At 43.2% G+C, this 18,061-nt stretch overlaps 1 protein-coding gene across 1 annotated transcript in view; it reads right to left on the reverse strand.

Annotated features, from left to right (window-relative positions):
• The window catches only part of Slx4ip (SLX4 interacting protein), a 149,749-nt gene that overhangs the window by 59,190 nt on the left and 72,498 nt on the right, over positions 1 to 18,061 (reverse strand). The gene's annotated exons all lie outside the window — the stretch shown is intronic.

Below are 18,061 nucleotides of genomic sequence, written 5' to 3' on the forward strand. Positions count from 1 at the left end.
GTTGAACCACTCTGTCAAATGGTTTGCCTGTTCCCTACAACTAGCCATGTGCTTGCTGACTAGGCCAACGAGGCCACCCTACAGGTTCACCTAAGCAACAGAGCTCTGTCCACACTAACCCGGACTGAAGACATACTCAAGGCCCAGCAACAGGAAAATAAACTAACCGTGGTCTACTCACACAGTGGAACGGCATGCACTAAAATGGTGACACAGCCAAAACCATCTCAGAAAACATCTCAAAAGCAACGAGCTAATGAGGCCAGACCAATGGATGCCTACTCCCCGGCTCCATGACAGCAAGAGCTTTGTTTGGTAAAGCGCCAGGACGGTGTCTGAGAGGCATACGAAGAAGTCAAATGCAGTGGCAGGAAATCGTGGGGTCCTGAAGGGAATCTAGGTTGTACACCTAAGAGCAGTTCTTCTATCCTCACCATGTGTAAATTAATCACCACCAATAATTTTTAAATGTAAGTAAAATGTCGGAATCTGTGTGTACATTATATGGCCTCCTATGAGGCCAGCATACTATAGCCATCTGAATGTAACTTAGTTTGATGCATCCAGAATTTTATTTTAATAAAAGAGATCCAAGAGAACATTAGAAAGCCAGAAAAAATATCAGTGTACCACACGGTAAGATCGAGAAGCTTTGTGAAATTCAAGTTTGTGTGTGATTTATGATAGCAGGTCAATTTCTTTTTGTGGGCTGCAGTAAAAAAAAAAAGTTTGAAAGCCATACTCAAGTATATTATTATGCTTAGAATTTCTTTTCAGTTGTTGATTACAGATTCAACCTTTAAGGAGTATGCTGCCACCAGGTGGAGGCCATACGCCACAAGTACAAGATCTTAGCTGGGGGATATTAACAGTTTGTATGCCACGAATATATCTTCGGCCAACTGAAAATCGGATACAATGTGCTTAGAATGCTTTTGAAATACATAAAATATAATATATGGGATTAAAAAACTGACTACTCTGCAGCACATTTATGAAAACCTTAAAAAGTGAGCCCAAATTTGGGATACAGTAATAATGTGTGCGTGTTTTGCAGCCAATGATTTGTATCACAGACTTTGGACGCGGTGACAGCGGCAAACTGAAGGCCACGAAGTACGTCTGGCATTTTCAAATATCTGTGACAACTCTAACCACAGAGAGCTGTGATGTCTAGAGGCCACAAGCACTGCTAAAAACCACTGTCGTGTGACTCCTACAATCACAATAAAAGAGGCCTGCCTCTGTGAGAACTTGGTCAGAAGCAAGCTCTGGCTATCCCTTCTCCGTCCAGGGAAGCTCCCAATGAAACACAAGGTTCAGGCTGGACTTTTCTCACACTCCAGTTTACGTTTGATTGTACATTAATTAGATTTTTCTTTCTTTAAATAAATAAATCCTCAACTCTTACACTGGCAATGTAAGAGAGAAGTTTCCTAGGTTTCTGGAAGATTCTGTTTTGAGGTTCTCTCTGAGCAGCCAGCAAGCCCTGGTTCTCTGTAGCAGGAGCTTAGCTATCTGCACTAATCAGGAGTACTGTGGCTTCTAAAATCCTCTGCTCTCAGAGCTCCACTTTTTTTCTCCCATGAGTAAACTGAGGTGAACAAATAGGCTTCTGAGCATAGCAGGAGGCAAAGCCTCCCTTTCTCCTCAGACTTAATTAGGAGGTTGTTGCTACTCTCAGAAGGAAAACTCTCCAGTTCTCTTCAGGACAGGAAACATGGGAACCATTACTTCTTCCACAAGCCAGAGGCGGTCATTAGAAGTGAAGCCAAGGGCGATGAGAAATCGCTTCACATCCCGTGCACTGGGTTGTGCATGCACAGGCAGGGAACTCTCACTTTCGCCCCTCCATCTAGAGGTGGCAGCCTAAACCCTGGGAAACACCCCTGTTGGAGGGGAGAGCTGCTTGTTGATTCCTGGCTGCTTAGCACCGAAATAATCACACAGAAACTGTATTAATTAAATCACTGCTTGGCCCATTAGCTCTAGTTTTACTTTAAAATATAAGTCAAAAGATATGTTACTTTGGATAAGAGGTTTTGCTTTTGTTTCCACAGGAAATGAGGAACTGTGGATTCATAGTGTGTTAAGAAAAATCAGGTTTGACCAAGGAAGATCCCCTGAGAAATCTCTGATAGGAAGAATGGCCCAGACATCTGAGTTCTACATCCAGAACAGTTCAAAGACTGCTGCCTGAGATGATAAAGCCTTAAGATACTCCAATCAGGACTTGATCATAATTCTAAATTTTCTTTAGGTCCCCATAAGATTATCAGTGCCCCCAATCAGCAGGAAGTATCCTAGAAAACTACACCCACATTCCCAAAAAAATGGATTATGGATGTTTGCCTTTGTTTAGAATGTTGGTTAAAAGTTGTTATAGATAATGGTCAGTAGAAAAGCTAAACAAAGGAGATTCGATTCAGAGTTCTTGTTTGAAAAAGTAGGGGGGTGCTGTGGGACAATGGTCTGTACCCCGCCACACTTGTATTTTAAATAAACGCTGATTGCCAGTAGTCAGGCAGGAAGTATAGGTGGGGAAAGCAGGTAGGAAGTAGAAGCAGGACAATGAGAATTCTGGGAAGAGGGAAGTTTCAGTCTGCAGTCATCACCCAGACACAGAGGAAGTCAGACACAGATTAAGTAAAATGTGACTGCCTTGCTGAAAAAGGTACCAAGCCACGTGACTAACACAGACAAGAAGTATGGGCTAATATAAGCTATAAAACTTAATAAGAAGCCTGAGCTACTAGGCCAATCAGTTTATAACTAATGTAGACCTCTGTTGTGTTTCGTTGGGAATGAATGGCTGTGGGAACCGGGTGGGACAGAAATCTCAGTCAACACACCCCCACACTGCCTTCCCCTAGTTCTCTTGAAAAGGTCACCTCCTCTTGTAAGTACTATTTATTTATTTTTGGAAGACTTCTCAGACATCCATCCTGCTCTAAGTTCACATCATTCCTGCTTAGACTATCAGAATCTTTCCTCATGGTGTCCCAGATGAACCTGTAATGTCATCAACAGGGAATTCCTATTCTAGCCAAACTTGGCAGTCCGGCCCTTCACCAAACCCCACCACTATTTCCCACTGTGTGGTGGGCTCCTCCGCTAGCCTCCAAGCCTACTGGGTGTATAGCAAGCTCTAGGAAGCTTTTCTGAACAGTTTATCTTCTTCCTCCGGGTCAGACGCATTCTTTAAGATTTTACAGACTTGTGCATTAAATGACTGGTCTATGGAGGAAACATTCCTTCTAGAACATGAGCTCCAGTAGAAATGGGCGCACACCCACGTCGATTCTAAATCCCACGAATATGCTTCATATTTAGCAGTAAGAAGAAACATATGACCAAACAAATTGCCCCGAGTTTTAGGAGTATCAGGAAGGTGAGGGCCCAAAAGCCCTTTTTGGGAACAAGGCCACTATTCAGCTCAATACACTGAAGAACTGATACCTTCCTCTCTCCTTATTCTATAGGGATAACGACTGTCATCATGAGAAGCAACAATTATGTGTTCAAAGTTTAAAATACAAGGATTCTGGCCATAAACTCAGTGCCAGACAAGCACACTGGTTATTTCACTTTCTGCATCCCTAAATGTCAGAGATGTAACTCTACGGTGTGCTTTCTCCCTGAGTCTTCGGGAGACCTTGTCTTCTGACTTTACACAGTATCGCTAACATGAAAGTGAAAATGCTGGCATGTCTCACCATGAAAATCAAGACAGATCACAGAGGTGGAAGGGTTTTCACATCATCTGAGTCCCTCATCGACAGAGGAACACAGCAACATAGGACTGCAGCACGTACCACACCCTCTTGGCATCCACTCCCATCCCTAGTGGTATTCACCCTAGGACCAGAAGCAGCAGAGTAAAGGCCCTGCCTGGGAGGTGTTGCCTCAGTGAATCCCATGGAACAGCAAGTTGTGGGGGAAAAAAACCAACCACAGCATTCAGAGAAAGAGACCCCATTAGCTCTGTATGCTCAAGTCTCCTAATGCAGACACGCAGATCAATGTCAGCACATGACACTAACAGGGCAGGAAGCCCCAGGCTACAGAGGAGCCCTGGAAGGGCAGAGGGAGCCTTAAGGGACTGGCAGGCTGGAAAGCCATCCAAGGCAGGGGAGAGGAGCATGGTAGGCAGTAGAAACCAGAGCCAGACACATGTGTTTAATCCCAACTGCACAAAGAAGACATCCTGAGGGGACAAGGAGATCCCGTAGGTACCAGTTTTCCCATACGTGAAATAGGAGGACCCAACAGATCTCCTTCAAAGGGACTGGTGCTCTCAGATCCCACCTCCACAGTTATTTATATACTTGTTTCCACCTTCACACATAAGGCACATTCTTTTGTAACTGTCACCGCAGAGACATGTAAAATATGGCAGCTTGTCCTGTCTATCACTCTACTATGGCCCATACGAAGACATTAGGAAACTCCACATGATGTAAAATGCCAATTGCACGGCCAAAAAACACCATATGAACTACAGGAAATGAGGCTAGAGATGGCCAAGGGAAAGATCTCTGCAAAGAATATGTTCTTCCCTATGGTACTCCATGACACCCCCTGGTAGAAGTAAACTCGGCACCGCCATGGCACTTCTTCCTTTCTTTGCACTAAAACTTTCCACAGGCAGCAAACACGTGACTATATCACTATCCGTCCCACTCACAGGCCTCCATGAACACCTTTCTGTTACCTTGAAGCTATCATGCCCAGTACTAAGTATGATACATAGGTACCACAGAAGGGGATTTGTTAGTTTAGGGCAAGCCTCACTAGTGAAAATGGCTCACCTGTCTTGTTGCTCTAGGTGGAACCACTTCCCTGTCTCTTCTACCCTATCCTTAGACAAGACTACAGAATCAAGCTCATGGCTTACAAGTAAGGTTACCCCATATACTCACAGAAATGATCAACAGCACACACTGGATGAAGTCAAGGGCTACTTTCTCACCTTCAAATCAGTCAGTAGAGCACGATGCAAGGACAAATCTAGGTTTCATGAACCAGATCTATCAGAGGAATGTTCTTGGCTCAAGTCAGTGGATGACCTGTTCTTTGAATTCAAATTTTTCTAGTTGAAAGGGATGCAGAGAAAAGGGTGGCCTACTTGAGACCAAAGGGAGTTGGGAGATTGCTTTTTTCTGCTTGCTCACTGTAGGGCTTCTAACTACTGGTCAGGGTGTGCAATCTTCTAGTCATTCCAAAATTTCCAATAGATTCTTTAATAACATAGGGGAAAGAGTCTAGAGACAAAGAGCAAATAATAAAGAAATGAAGAGGACAGAGAGAGGCAGAACAAGTGGGTTTGATGATGGCTTCTATAAGGAGAAAAGAGAGGCTGGCTGATATCCTTTAGCAAACTGTTTCTGGTCTGCTCAGGAAAGAGAAAGCCTTTTGCCTAATGATAGGGCAGATCACAGACAAGTTTTTACAGGGATATACCATGATGTTGGAAATAAAGCAGAGGCCACTGAAAATGGAGTTGGAGAAGGGGCAAACCACTGGGGCACACACACAAAACTAGAAAGTCTATTCATCAGTGTATGCAAAGTGCTGTAAGAACAAGCTTCCAGTCGCACACTGTTTCAGATCCTTTCCCTAGCAATGTTTAGATGTGACCTGCAGACCCCTCATGTTAGTCATCTGGCCCCGATGGCAGGCTCAGAGCATGTATAGCAATGAGGGATATATTGGCCTAGCCATAGGGCATATGACGTCACCCCCTCTCTCCCATCTCTGTCCTTCTCACCAAAGGCAGAATCTGCTTCAAATTCCAGGACACTTTAGTTAGACTCTGTATTATCAATTAAAAACTTTTACACATACTCAGTATAAGTATTTACCTATCTATACTAAGATCTAATAAATGCCTCAAAATTCTTTTGTAGCTTTACCCTGGCAACACATTGTTTCTTAGAAGAGCAGGCAGATGGCTTGTAATCATGACAGATGGCTAAGTAAAAAATATCAATGCTGCTCTTAAATATTTCTGCAACAGAGAACATGAAAGAAAAGATAACTCACTAGAATTATTGTGGACTACTGAGAGTCTCCGAAGGGCTGCAGAGCAGGCCCCATCCGTAGTTAGCAACATGCAGCTGTTCTGGAACATAACTGAGATCAACGATGGCTTATGTACCCTGACGTGGAGTTTGGAAAACAACAAAACTATCAGTCCATGTAAATTTTTATCATAAATCTCTCTCCCTCCCTCTCCCCATCTCTCTCACTCTCTGTGCGTGTGTGTATATGTGATACATGTGTATGTGTGCATATACGTATATGACTGTGTAAGTATATATGTGTACATGTGTGAGAGTATGTGTATATACATGTGTATATATGTGTGTATACAGGGACCTTTTATGTCCCTGACAACAAACTAAAAACTCAGGTTAGCGTGAGTTGAAGGAATTTATAAAATTTATTATGAGTCAAAGAAAAACCCTCTAAATATTCCCCTAGTGACCAGTACCTAGACTGAGAGGTAATTTTGAATGTAGGGTAGTCTTAGAGGGAGATTTGTGAATGATGCGCATGAAGGTGGGAAGGGGTGACACAACCTTCCTACCTCCTTGGGTGGAACCAAGGAATCTTGAAGCGAAAAACTGGGGATTTTCGATGATTAGAGGAGTCCCATTTCTTCGGTTATATACAAAAAGAGCAATGGAACAATTGGGTAAACATTAATAGTAAACAACCCGAGCCACAGGAGACAGTTGATGCATCTACATCTTGGAAGAGATGGGAAAGATTTCCTTTGATTGCAGGCTCACTCTGCCTTTTTAAAAAGCACCTTTGTCTATATGATGGAATTGAACATACTCTTAAAATAGGTGAACGGTGCTAAGTAGAAATGAATTGCTACCTGGCTACATGCATTTAGCGCTTAATTGTTATGCATTTTCAGACTGAGAGAATCTGTCATATAGTTAAGCAAGGGTTGCCCTCAAGGAAGCTGCAATACTTAAATATCAGGTCACAAGGATTGAGGAAGAAAAGAGAAAATAGCTTCCAAACCGGTAGATAAATACTCCTTTTTAGTTCTTCAGGGCCTTAAGGACAGAGAACTAGGCAAACCAGAACAAATATGAGGAGACTGCTATATGCTCCATGTAAGAAAGACTTGTAGACCAGAAAGGCCTTCCAGACAGGAAGTGATCTGTCACAGGAAGTGGTCTCACCACCCAACCCAGAAGATCAAACTATACTGACACCAAACCCGTAAGATTGGGAGACTGAATGAATCATCACACTGCCACTATAGAACACAAGCCTTTTTCCTGTGAGAAGTGAGCAAAAGCACACAGGGAGGACAGACCGGCTGTCTCGCTGTGTTCATGCCAGTCAATCCAACATCCAGGAATGCACAGTGGTTACTGGCTTTTGTGTTTCTAAAATGTGTCTCTAAAGATGTGGGCTTACTGAACTCAAGAGTCAGAGAATGTACCTTCTGAGGAAAATGTTAACATGGAAAGCAGGGGCTTGAGAGTTGTACATAAAGCCTTTTTCCTGGAAGCCTAGGTATGTAAGTTCCTAAGCCTGCTTGATTCTCAATCCCCGTATCTGTAATAGGGAGCAATAATGGCAATGTAGAATGCGAAGATAGTAACAATATCAATAAATTAGTTATAAGTTGAGAGGAGTTAATAAATAAATAACATCATTCTCACCAGTAACTCAGACCAGTGAAGGCAAACAAAACAAAACAAAGCAAAGCAAAAAACTGACCAGCCCAGTGTCCTTCTGTGATGATGGGGGTATTCGTTACCTGTAGTACCTTGAGTCATGTGTGAAGTGATGACAAATGAGATCGGTTAATTAACAATTATTCATTAATTTCAAAACCTGCATGTAGCCACTGGACACTGTAATTACTTCCCCAAAGTGACTCCTTGCTCAAAAATCCGGGTTACATTATGTTAGTGAGAGACTGAAACCACAAACAGTATCAGGACCCCATAATAGGACCTGCCCAGTGAACCAAGGGGATTCCCATCCCACAGGGAATTCCAGAACACTCCTCAGCACTGCCTGTGAGGGATGAGAGGTACTAACCTGGGAAATTTCTATGAACTTTACCAAAGAAGGTGTTAGGTCCAATAAAAGTTTTAAAGGTATTTTCCTTGTAAATAGAAGGTGAGCCAATAAAAATAATTACTTAGAAATAGAGGAGTAAGAAGTTAAGCTCTCATTCATCTTTCACCCTGCTTTATCAAATCAAGAGGGAAAAAAAGCCAAAATTCAAGTATGATTCTTAAAATGATTGCAGTCCCTTGTCTAATCATCCCTTGGTTTTGGTGGGAACGACCTTTAACGTTTGGTGCTGAGTTCCCCTCTCTCTGTGTGTTCAACGTCTCCCAGCTAGGGAAACAATCTTATAACTGCTTTCCACAAAAGGATCAAGAGTTCAAAGGGAATTTTCAATCAATTCCTGCCTAAGGCAGGAAACTGAAATCCAAACGGGACAAACGTGCATTAGAAAAACAAGGCCAGGGCTGCTGGTCAGAACTCAGCTTTTCCTCGCCTGGCCGGCCCATTTTTTGGAGAACTACAAAGAGGGATAAAGGGAGGTAGGTAATTGGTCGCAGGGCTTGTTGGGAGCCACCTCTACTTTCCTTTTCTAATTGACTGCTGGGAATAACACCCTCTTCAAGGAATGCTCAAAGAGGAAACATGCTGGGACAAGAGACCCCTGATGAAATGGCTTTAGAAGCTGCAGATCATTAATTAAGAATATTGAGAGAGAGGTTGAAAGCGGAGCTGAACTGAGTGGGAGGGACAAGTCAGTATCAGCTGCCACCTACACATTAGCAATTAAGCCTTATAAAGGTTCTCAGTGGAAACTTACATCTCCCAGGCATCCTCCTCTTGGCAAGAGAAGAGTCTCCTGAGGCCACTGAACTCTGAAGACTACAGCACTGACTTTGGAGTAATGGTTACAAAATCTACTGTAAGACAGTCCTGATTCTCGGGATCTGATGGATGGCTACATGTCTCCATGGCCTAAAAGAGTGTTCCTCTAGTTTTAATGTGTATATGTATAAATAATGTATAATAAACTAAAGATTGCTAAGGCTTGCCCTGGAGGGGGAGGGGGAACTGAGAATTTGCACTTCTAACAGGATTCCAGGTAACCTTGATGCAGCTGGGGGCAACAGTCTGTCAATCAATGACCTATGACAGTGGTTTGTGTCCCTGGACACACACAGAGACCAACTGCATGACCCCACCATTCCTTGGTGGAGATGTTTCATTGGCTGTTTTTCTTTTCTTTCTTTCTTTCTTTCTTTCTTTCTTTCTTTCTTTCTTTCTTTCTTTCTTTCTTTCTTTCTTTCTTTCTTTCTTCCCCTTCCCTTTCCTTCCTTCCTTCCTTCCTTCCTTCCTTCCTTCCTTCCTTCCTTCCTTCCTTCCTTCCTTCCTTCCTTTCTTTTTCTTAGAAACCAAAATAGAATGACCATTTTGCACAAACATTACCACATGTATTCTAATGCTGCCTGGGCATCCGCTACCACAGATTCCCTCTGCAGAACAACTGGAAATACGGGGAAAATGATAAGCCTGTGCTTCTTTCAAACAATGGGTGATGAACTCTGACCTGAGACTTCAAGAAGCTGAGCAGCATGCAGGTAACGATTTCAAAACATCCCAAACCTTCTGAGGCTCTTCCTGGTCTCTTCCCTGTGCAGCACACCCCCATTTCTTCTTTCTAGATCATCTTCCACTCTTCCTCATTCCTACTTATCTGGAATTCTGAGGCTGTCCTTCCCTCGTTGCTTTTGCCTTAACATGGCTCGTAGAGAATTATTCTCATGAAATCAAGTTCTACAGTGCCTGTTTCTAATTTAACTGACAGAGGGGCTAAATATTTTTCTTTGGTGGGGAAAAAAAAAGCAGCTAAATTATTTTTGGTATGTGCTTTCTGATTAATTCTGCCTTGGGCACTGGCCCTTAACAGGAAATTTTTGCCCCATCCTCAACTCCTCAACTTAAGGAAGCAGCAGGCTTTGTATGCCATGCACTGGCGCTATTGGTGAAATGTGTTAGCGCTGATTACCTCCAAATAATATAGTTGAAGGAAGATTTAAAACTTTATTCAGCTTCTAAACCATGGGGGCCTAAATTCTGGCCTCAATATACAGTTTTCCTCCTACACACCATGTCTGGAAACATTTAGGGCTGCCACAATTGGCATCTAGTGGGCAGACTACAAGAGCTGCTGAGCGTTCAGCATGGCACAGGCCGGCCCCCACAACAGAAGATCATCTGGCTTATGCTGTCATTAGTGCCCACGTAAAGAAGCCTACGTAGAAGCTCCCACATAGAGCCGGCTGACTTCTCAGCGCTGGAGAATTTATAAGGATCCGAGGCTAGGAGGAGGAGGAAGCAAAAGAGGGCAAATGGTCCAGAGTCAGTGGAGTAAGAGCTTGGGCTGCCGTTCATTCTTCTACTGCCTATAGCAAAGGAAAGATCTTCCAATTCTCTGCCCCGACTGACGGTGTTGGTGAGGGTTTTCATGGGAACGGCATGTAACGTGTTAGGAAAACAACCACAGCGTGTGATTCACCTCCTCAGCAAGTGACAGACGACACCAGTCCATAAGGCACTGTTTACATTACCGCTCATTTTCAACAATGAGGGAAGGAAGGGAGGACCTAGTGAGGGATCACATTTTATGAAATAATGTAGGAGCTACAACAGATACTTAGAAGTAGACTATATTATGATAGAAACACAGCACTGCTCTTCCGGAAATACTGACCACTTTTATTCTGGGTAATCTGTATAGCGATAGATGGAATGGTACCTTTCATGTGACATAATCCATCTCACAATTAGACTCATGCATTAGATCCATTTCCTCTTGCTATTAAACCCCTGGGAAGTTTTACCAATTAACTTAACTCTCAATATCAAATCGATCCAGCTGAAAAGATGAACATTATGTCTTTATATCCTAATAAAATGAATAAGCATGGTGGCTAGTTCCTGCAGGCTTAAGTGTCAAGTAGCTGCATAACGGGTTAACTAAAACTCTTATGTTTTAAAAGGGTTGCATTAAAGAATTACTTAAACACCTCATAAAACATTATTCCCCTTATAAGTATTCACTGTGGTTCACCTGAAAGGTATCTTACTTCTCTGCTGGAAGGGAAAGAGAAGATGCCAAAACTATTCAGAAAATTCTTAGTTACCCCACAAATAAGCATTGAAACCCCATATTCTCCTGCCCCTTCCTGGCGGAGTCAGTTAGTCAGTGCAGTCAAAGTTTTACCATGTGATATGAAGTAATCTCTGAATTATAAAAGACATAAATATGTCACCAAGAAATACCAAGATGCCCCTAATGAACATAAATTGTTTATCCCAGGCCTAAAACACTTGCTACACTAATGCCTGCAGAGATATTAGACACTAAGGTTGATTAAAGCCATACTCATTGCAATTGCTGCCATTATCAGTGATGCAAATGCACACATGTGTTAGTTAATGAAGCAGCCAGACAGGCTTTCCTAAGCAGAGGGGAAAAAGCAAAAGAAATGGAAAATGATAGGGATATCCAAGGTAGTCTCCACAAGTCAAAACTGTAAGTAAGGTTAGACTCTCACATGGTTCTAAGGTCTGAGTATACATTATACTTTTTAAAGCAAACATTCGTTTCATTACAGGGATTTATGTCACCTGGTAGAGCATAGTTGATCCAAGTGAAAACCAAGGTTAAAATTTTCTCTGTTGTAAAAACTCAGTGCATTTGTAACATTGGCCCCTTACCAGAAGAGGGTAATGGGTGGTCAGTCTGGCACTACCTCACAGAGCACAAAGTTACCTGTCATGAAGGCAGCACCTGCCACAGGACACAGACCTCAAAAACACCTCAGGGAGATGCTGGTTCTTAAGGCTCATGCATGTGAAGACATAGGGACTCTTCTTTTCTCTTGGACAAGTGAACAGCTGTCTAGAAGACCAAGCTCTTTCCGTTTGTGTCCACCTCAAGAAACAGAAGGACTATCCACAGGCCAGCCACCTTCCACATGCTAACGCTAGCGCCATGCTTTATACTCCACACTTTTTCAAAAGCGGATGATCCTGTAGAGGAATTACTATGGGGCACAAGATATTTGTAAACCACAGCCTCAATTCTAAGCACAAACTAAGTTCCCCTGAAGCACTCCAGCCTTTACGGCTCCTGTGGGAACATCTCCAGGCCCCATGCTAGCTTCTTTTTCTTCTTGACTGTGCTCCCAATTTCATATTCCCAAGCAAGTTGTTTGGAGCTCAGGGTCTTCAGGAAAGCTCACTAGAAGCAAAGAAATTTCTAATCCTCTCTCACTGGACAAACCGTTTGCTCTGCTATGCAGGCTCACTCAGCACCTACTTTGCAAACACAGTCACCTCTAAGGAAGGAAAGGGATTGTTTTCAGTTTACATTTCAGGCCTAAGTCAACAGTGAATGGGTGGGTACAGGGGCAGAGGGCAGAGGAAAGAACATGAAGAATGTGTACGTTTACATCATTTTCTCCCACTTGGGGAATTCATAAGATAAGGAAGAAAACTTATATTCATACCTTCATTTTCCAACTTGCCTAAAACTACATACCCACCCACCCCAATCTGCTTCCTCCCCAACCCAAGCTCAATGGTTCTCTTTTAAGACCTGACACTCCCTTCTCCAGAAGCCACATACAAGCCCCACCCTGCAGTCCCACCTACCCACCTCCACCCACAGTCCAAGCAATGACTCTGTCTTGCTGGGTCCCGCACACCAGCCTTTTGTAGTTCTCTCCCTCCGTACACCTTCAGTCTGTTCCTGAGGGATCAAGCTGTGATCAGCCTTGTTCTGAGCCCCTACTCCATTAGAAGAATTTTAAGGGGTTTTCTCCCTGCTGTTCTCAGAGAAAAGGCTAACTCGGTGAAAAGCTAACCATACATCCCAGTTTGCCCAGGTCACCTACAGTTTATGCCCAGCACCAAGCTAACTATTAACAGCAAGCCTTTAGTCTGCGCAATTGGCCTCAGTTCTTATAAGAGCTGCATGGTCTGCTGTGAGCTGTGCCCTGCCCGACCTCCAGTCTCATGGAACTCTGTGCTCTGCAGGGCTCCTACTCTGCAGGCCACCAGCCACTCATCCATTTGCTATGTACGGAGCATACACCAGCCCGATGTCAGAAGGCAAACAAGCATAAAGTGGAGACAGAACCTTGGTTCTGATGAAAGGCACTTCCTACTCGCCTCCATCACCTCCCTGTGGGTTCAACCCATGGATTTCTGCAGCCTGGGCTTGTGTCTTCTTCATGGAAACATGTGACTGCATACTGAGGTGAGACTCCCTATATCTAGCTGGCAGCGCCATGATTCTCCTTTTCACACACTGCTTCAAGATTTCAAATTCTCCAGGTGCTGTATGGTTAGTCTGACAGCCAGATTCTTCCACGAGATGGTAAGTTCTGCATTTAGTTTTGGTTTTGTTATCTGTTGATGCACCAAAGCTTAGGAAGTCTGAGAGATGCTCAAAGAGGTACTGTAGATGGGAGAGGGACAGCATACCTGCTCCCCACCTTGGGGCCAACCAACTGTCCTTCCTGGTACTAGTATAGCTAAGATAGTATGGTACTTTAAATCTAGTCCATCTCCCTGACATTGGCTTCTGCCCCTTCTTACCCTCCAAGACACAAGGTTGCTCTCGGGATCTGTCAGTAAAGAGGAAACCATCTCTCCCCTCTATCACCTCACCGTCACTCTGTTGGACACCCAATACAACAATTCTTCTTACTCCCTGAAAGGCACTAGAGGAAGACTCACCTGAGAAACCATACCCAAAGGTGAGCTTCTAACTAAGCACTTACAAGCAGAGAGATGCTCTACTTGAATACCACCAAGTTATCCAGAAAAAGCAAGTCAAATATTTCTTGCACTGAACAACTGTAACACTGCTGTGACTTAGCCAAACTTCTCCCCACTGCACAGTGGATCTCTGCTGTATTTGCACAAATAAAAAGCCTATTTAGACAACCTCCCCATACGGGGTTCTGAAATACCGAGGATTCCCCTTGAGAGAAATCTACTGCTTCTAACTTATAAAGGTTGATTTTTCTTAGCTTCTACTCATAACATTAAAACATAAAACAGTCCAAACTTCAGCTTGAATAAAAACAACAAAAGGCTGTGAACCCTCATTCAGACGGGTTATTTTATTTGATATGATGGGTACTTTGCCTACATGTATGTCTATGTGCCCCCTGTGTGCCTGTTGACACAGAGGCCAAACTGGGCATCTGATGCCCTTGGAACTGATGTAACAATTAGTTGTGAGACTCCATGTGGGCACTGAGTACTGAGCCCAGATCCTCTGGAAGAGCAGCCAGTGCTCTTAACTACTGAAACATCTCTACAGCTCCTCAGGATAAGTATTTTTTTTTTGTAACCATACTATGCAACAAGAATTCTGAGGTAAGGTAGAAACTAGACAAGGGTCATTCTTACGAAGTAAGTTATAAGGAGAACGTGCTGTCCCGCACAGCTGCACCATGCCATAGCTGACAGGGTGGCATTGTCCACATGGAGAAGAGATCCCATTCCCTCCCTCAACTCAGCTTTCTAAACTGAAAGTCCTCGCATGCAACTAGTAGGTAAAGGTGCTAACATTAACTTCTTTATAATTAATTGGCATATATAATCACATATATTTTGGAATTCATCATGATGTTATATGTAAACACTGAGGAATGATTAAATCAAGCTTATTAAAATATTAATTTCCTCTCACACTTTTCTTTATAGAAATCACAGTCATTTCATTATGTATGTGCATGTATGTGTATGTGTACCCATGTGTGCATGTATTGTGTCTATGTCTCAATGTGTGTGCACATGTGCCTGTGTGTGTATATTGCATGGGTGTCCATGGGTGTGTGTGCATGTGTATCTATGTGCATGTTTTCCTGTATGAGGGTGTGGGCTGTGTACGTGTCTGTGTACATGAGGATGTGTATATCTGTGTGTATGTGCATATATGTGTATATGCATATGTTTATGTGTGTTTCTATGTGTGCATGGATTTGTCTGGTATGTGTGTGTGTGCAAGTATGCGTTTATGCATGTATGTGTCTGTGTGTTTTAGTTTCTATTCTATTGCTGAGAAGAGATACCATGAAAGCATTTAATTGGGGGCTTGCTTACAGTATCAGAGGGTTAGTCCATTATTATCATGGCGGGAAGCAGATAAAGAGAGAACATTTAATTGGGGGCTTGCTTACAATTTCAGAGGGTTAGACCATTATTATCATGGTGGGAGGCAGACAAGCATGGTGCTGGGGCAGTAGCTGAGAGCTTTATATTGTGATACACTAGGAGCATTCAGGGCGGTGGTGCAGTGGGCTTCTGAAACCTCAAACTCCACCTCGGTGACACAAGGTCCCATTAAGGCCACATCTCTTAATCCTTCCTGAGCAATTCAGCAGCTGGGGACTAAGCATGCAAATAAAAGCCTGTGGGGCATTCTCATTTAAACCATAACACGGTCAGAACAGACACACAGATACACACTGCATATGTATGCAGTCCTAGAGACTGAATGCAATGTTTCCTACATGCTAGACAAGTGCTCTACAAATGAGAGGCAACTCCAGACCTGATTATTATTATTAAATAAACCAAGCACGGAAAATGCTGTTTTCCCATACCACAGTGGACCATTCTGCTCCCTTTCTCACTGAGGAAAGCCACACCCTTAGGGCCCACTCATCAATCACATACAGAAATGTCTGAACAGCCCAGATCAAGAAAGGCAAATCTTTCTAGGAAGTGCAAAGAAAACAATATTTGGGGTATAATGTCACCTGGGGCAACAAGAATCAACTGGAAAGTAGGCCCTTAGCCATCACAACCCATAAGCTATGAGTGAGAGCTCAGGGGACCGAACAGCACAGCAGTGCAAGAGGCAGGGACTGCGCCTGTGAAGCAGCATCCTGCTTCCCATGGCTCTATCTGCAGCTTCTTCTGCTGGAGCTGAGTTGCCCACAACCCAGGGCAGAGCCTCCTTGGCTTTTAACTCCAATGTTCCACTGTAGAGTTCAGAGTTTGTCTGATTTTGGAATATTTGCACTGACTTTACCAGCTGAACTCCACTAATCCCCATGCCCCAAATCCAAGTCTTCTGAACTATAATGTCAACACTGAAACGTTTCGGATTTCACACTTACAGATTTGGCAACATTCAGTCTGGATCTGAAATGGCCTTGCCTTTGTGCACTGTCTTATGCTACCCTCATGAGCCCAAAGGCCTTCTGGTCTTTAAAATTGTATTTCCAGGCTGAGAATTATTCCTGGTTCACAGGAAAAAAGAGCTAAAGTTTGTTAACTAAGATACTTTTTAAGAGCACTATGAGAAACATAAGAACAGCAGACAACTAACCCACTTGCCATCACATGTCAGATCAAGGAAGCAAAATCAAACAGGACTGCAGAAGACATATCCCACATAATGCGAGTCTGCCAGATATGTCTTAAACTACCCAGTGAAAGCAGAGAACACACACCTTCTCAAATGCACAGGAAACTATCTGTGTGTGCATGACTAAATCTCAGCTTTCCAAGTGACCCTGACCTATCAAGGCAGGGCAGAGGCAGGCAGGATTGGGGGCCTGATCCTTTAGTCGAGTGGGTCTCAACCTTCCTAATGCTGAGACCCTTTAATACAGTTCCTCATGTTGTGGTGACCCCCGACCATAAAGTTATTCATTAATACTTCATAACTGTAATCTTGCTATGGTTAGGAATTGCCGTGTGTATATCTGATATATCCGAGAAGCACTGTTCTAACAGGACAGAGCAGCCAGGCGGAGGGCATCTAATCCCACTCCAAGCTGGTCAGCTGCTCAGGTCTGCCTACTGTGTCACTCGGTCCCTGTCTCTGCTCAGCAGACAATCCATGGGCAGCCCACCGTGGAAGAAGCAATATGATTTAGAACTGGAATATTTGTGTAAAGGTGAGGACTCCAGCAGGGTGTGATAGTGCACACCTACAGGCAGTTGGGAGCCGAGGCCTCTAAAACCAGCCTGTGCAACCATAATGAGGCCTCGCTTTAAAAAGAGGGTGGACTGGGGCGAGGACTACACACACACACACACACACACACACACACACACACACACACTCATACTCCAGTGCATGTGTGTAACTTGTTCATCACGATCTGCCACTTTTATATAGGGCTGAGCTGCAGCCTTGGTTCTTTTGAAAAGTTATTAATAATTGTCCTTTATTTTCCATCTTGATATCAACTCAGGGAATTAAAACCCACTTTTGGAAAACGATTTGCCCCTATGCCAAAGCAGTTATTTTCTCTTTATAATACAAACTATTTTTAAAGAAAGATGAGAAAGCGCCATCTCTATACCAAACCTTTATGTTCATGCCATAAATAATGTGCAAGTAAGTTGTTTCTCCATGGCAGGCTCAAATTCTCATCTTAATCAAAACTGATTTTGAAATGTATTTCATGATTTACATGTGGCCAAGGAACTTCTCACCATGTGAGCCCTCAGACTCCTTTATGGAAACAGCACACTTCCCAAACTCCAAACATGAATAACCACTGCTAATTATTTTCTTCTATCCTCAGATGTTCTTAACTTCATCAAAGTTTAATAGCATGGTGGTAATTTCAGAGAAAAGCCAAAACCTAAAAGCCACAAAGCAACCACGGTACTGTGTTTACTGACTTTCCAAATGTGTTAACAGACTTCACAAGGAAAAAAGCTCAAAGATTCACTAAATTGTGTAAACACACAAACTCATTCCAGGAATGTAAAGATTAACCAGTAAGATGAAAGTATGAGCCAGGGTGTTACTGCACTTCAAGCTCCAAAGTTTCACAGCAGGGGTTGCCTTCCCTTACTCGGGGAGGGTGACTCGACACAGGTAAGCCTTCTTATGCTATTCAGGCTTCCAAAAAGTCTTTATTCATCCCATTATAAAACTCTGTACCAGTCTTTCAGTCTTTGCAAACAGGTGACCCTTATGTCATTACTGGCTATGCTA

Source organism: Chionomys nivalis, chromosome 9 (genome assembly GCF_950005125.1).
Source record: "Chionomys nivalis chromosome 9, mChiNiv1.1, whole genome shotgun sequence".
Taxonomy (NCBI): Eukaryota; Metazoa; Chordata; class Mammalia; order Rodentia; family Cricetidae; genus Chionomys; species Chionomys nivalis.